The sequence below is a fragment of the Pocillopora verrucosa genome, chromosome 1 (genome assembly GCF_036669915.1).
Source record: "Pocillopora verrucosa isolate sample1 chromosome 1, ASM3666991v2, whole genome shotgun sequence".
Classification (NCBI taxonomy): Eukaryota; Metazoa; Cnidaria; class Anthozoa; order Scleractinia; family Pocilloporidae; genus Pocillopora; species Pocillopora verrucosa.
Window position 1 is genome coordinate 5280764 of NC_089312.1, and position 3816 is coordinate 5284579.

Sequence of the window (3816 nt, forward strand, 5' to 3'; positions counted from 1 at the left end):
TAATTGGTGTCACAGATACTAATTGTTCTTTATTTAATTACTTAATCGTTTTAGGTAAGCTACATTTATGGAATTGCCGTAGGAATAATAGACTTCCTTTTTTCCCTTCGTATAAGGAACTAGTTAAAAGAAAATATGAAACTGAATGTCACATTGCGGCTAAGTTTAATGATAGGAAGATGCTAGAGGCTAAATGGAAACCCATTTTGAATTATAATTTAATAGATACATAGGTGTGTAAGCGAAAAAAAAAACTGTAAAAAGTAGGGTAAGAATTGCAGTCTAAGGAAGTATTATATAGTAAGTAGAATAAGTAACGTCTTGTAGGTGGTATTGTAAGTAGTGTTCGTCTTGTTTTGTAAAGTAGTGTTCTTCGTGTTGCAATTAAAAAAAAAAAAAAAAAAAAAAGAGCGATTGTCTGTAAAAATCAGACAAATTCTAAATTTCGCGGCAAGGGTGAAAGATTCGATTTCTTTCTTATTTTAATATTAGATAGGCTAGACTATAACTAAAATCACTGGATACTTTTTTTTGGAAAAATATATTTTTATTTCAGAGAAAAATGCAAATAACAAAATTCCGTTAAAATCGTCATTTTTAGCAGCAAATTATTGCACAAGTTTGAGGGCTTCGCATTCAAACACGAATCACAATCTCGTCTTTTTAACTTTCAAATCTTCTTTTTCAACCTCATAAGATATCACAAAACGATTTTTGTAAACACTGCGTTCCTCTTTGCGCGTAAAATAATTTAATTTCGAAAGCATACATTCCTCTTCAGTAAAAGTACTTTGTAGTCATTTGAACCCATGACCATGACCAGCTCCCAGTTGGCTTGTTAGCTCAGTTGGTAGAGCGCTGCACTGGTATCGCAGAGGTCATGGGTTCAAATCCCGTACAGGCCTGAATTTTTTTCAGGCCTTATTTTCACTACTGCCTAAGTAGTGCACATTACTGCGAGGATCACTTTCATTCACGTCTTTATCCGCAGTTCAAATGTATGACTTTCAACGGAAGGTTGTCGTTCGTTCAAGTCGCTTACTGGCGGAGTTTGTGGTTTCAACACTAGAGATCGAATGCGTGAAACGGAAATTGATCCTTTACTCTCATGCACCAAGAATATCGCAAGTCATGAATCGGCTTTCAAATTTACCGGTCCTGAAAATGAGATCGACCTTATTTTGGCCGAGTGCACATATGTCGGCCCCTCTGTAGTTTAAGGTTTTAAACGGTAGTTGGGTCTGTTAACAGTGGTTAATAGTACAACTCCCTTACGCAAGCCCCAGCCATTGGCCACGGAACATAGCAACCCAGCCTCACATAAGCCACACATCCCCACCACTACGTTTTGTAGCATGGTGTTCTAAAAATGTACAAAAGGTTCTCTTTCATGCTATTAGGGTATTCTTTGCAATTTTAGTGGAAAGAAAAACACCCCTAATAAGTACGACAGGCACAGAGCGCCAAAAAAACAAGAACAATTCCCTGCAATAAATAAATATTTTACTGACAAAGATGACACTATTACAAAAAATGTTTACAGAATAAAATATTTTGTAGGTTCCAAGAGTTCAATTCTGATAGTGCTTAATTATATGGAGTTTTGCCCTTCACCTACCCCCTAAAGTTTCTTTGTCACCGGTATTGCGTGACAACCCAACTACTCAAACGGCGTACATGTTTGTAGTCAACTCGGTTTAGCATTGAATTAGACTGTCAGATGTAATCTTTTACTGCATTGTAAACTGAGCAATACTCGCGTTCAACTGAACCGTTGAATAAGAAGCCACAGTGAAGAAAGATATCGAACGTTTGACAACAAGATGGTGTTCGACAGGGTTGGTGGTTTCATCGGACGTTATCATTTATACAGACCTAAATACGACGAACGACAAGAAAATCACACTCATGAAATGGTCTCTGGATCGGTCTCCTGCGGCAAATGAGGTTACAGCATTTGGAAATATCTTTCTATGTACATTTTTCAGCCTCTTATGGGTTGAAACATATTAAAATATGTGTGACTCGCGATTGGAATGTTGACCGCAAAAGGTCAAATAACTGCATTTTAACGGACTTTGAAAAGCTTTTGTATCGCTCTCAATCATTTGCCCAAACAAATTTTTACAGTTATATTGAGAACATACCATATTTAAGCTAACTTATATGTGATAGTGTAGTGGAACAAATGTCTTCATGGTGTCCAACAGGCGCATTGGTGGCAACCACAAACTAATCCAGCCATATAAAATTGTCATTCATGGTGGTTTAGATGGTATTTCAAGAATGATAGTGTTCCTTCAGGCATCAACCAACAACAGGGCTTAAACTGTACTACAGTATTTTCAGTCAGCTGTTGAGCACTACAATTTACCATCAAGAGTTCACAGTTATCTTGGAATGGAAAACATAGAAGTTGCTCGCTTCATGCTGCAAGAAAGAGGTTTAAATAGAGGCAGCCACATCACTGGAAAATCTGTTCATAACCAGAGAATAGAGCATCTCTGGTGTGATGTCAACTGGGTTATTGTGAGCCACTTTTTGAACATTTTCCCCTTTTCTTGAGCACAGTGGGATTTTAGATCCAATCGATGAGGTGCATCTGTTTTGTATTCATCTAGTTTACATTACACTGATTAATAATGCCATTAACCAATTTATCGGTTAGTGGAATAATCCTCCTGTAAGCACACAACGCAATTTCTCTCCCAATCAGCTCTGGATACATGGAATGCTACATTCCAGAAATTCTGGGTATAAGGCTGTGACAGATGTGACTGCCAGCAAGGCTGTCAATTTATTCAATCATTATGGGATTGGTGAAGAAGGGCCTGCACCTGACATGCAGAGTGACTATGCAGTTTCGGTACCTGACACAATTACTACTCTGACACATAACCAAGAATTGTCACTGCAAGAAGCTAAAGATGCAGTCTTCCAAACTGGTGATCATGATGGAATCATAGCTTACCAAGTGGTATTGCAGATTGCTTCTCTTTATTTAAACTGCTGTTCATGATTTACTGTATTAACTTCATGTACTTGGAATGAACTCTTAATACAGTTAGTATAAATTAGTTACTGCTATACATGTCAGTATGCCAAGAATTAAATTACTAATGACAATGTAAATGAGAAACAGTAACAATAATCAGTTATAATCTCAAATCTAACAGCCTTACTAATACAAAGTGGTGTAAAACTTTGAATAGCTGGGAAAAAAATATATGATGTTATGGTGGCATAGTGTACTAGATGCTTCATAGTATAAACACTCTAAACCTGAGATCTAGCCTTGATTTGCAATCACTCAAAACAATATTACAAAACAATATTGTATGCATAATGGCTATTACAGAGAATTTTATACCCTTGTAAATGAGCTCTTGTAAGCTCTTTTTGTTGGTGTTGAGTTTATCATGCTGTTAACGAAACAGTTAATATGCTGAGTAACTTGAAACTGGAACTTTGAACGTGGAACATTTCCTAAGTAACCTAAACGGATTTGAAAATTTTATTATTTTATGTGAAGGGTCCACTGGCATATTTCCCTTGGCCACTGCTTAGGAAATTAACAGAGATTTTGTATCAATTTGAGCAGTAGAAATTTCTAGCAATAAAGGAGCAAAACATTACCATAAACATATGTAAAGTCATGGATAATTGTAACAATTACAAAGATTTTTTTCCTTAAAACCTCAAGTTACGCCTTCCCTTATTCAATCTCTTAGTGGTTATGATTCTATGTGTTTTTTTATGTCATATGAAAAATTATGAATAAAAATGGTTAGTGGGCCCAAGAATAACACAACTGTT

The 3816-nt window shown here is 36.2% G+C and overlaps 1 non-coding gene across 1 annotated transcript; it reads left to right on the forward strand.

Moving 5' to 3' along the window:
- Positions 1-832: 832 nt before the first annotated feature.
- Trnat-ggu (transfer RNA threonine (anticodon GGU)) lies at positions 833-905 on the forward strand. Its single transcript has one exon. It is a non-coding gene; the product is annotated as a tRNA-Thr (tRNA).
- The last annotated feature ends 2911 nt before the right edge of the window (positions 906-3816 follow it).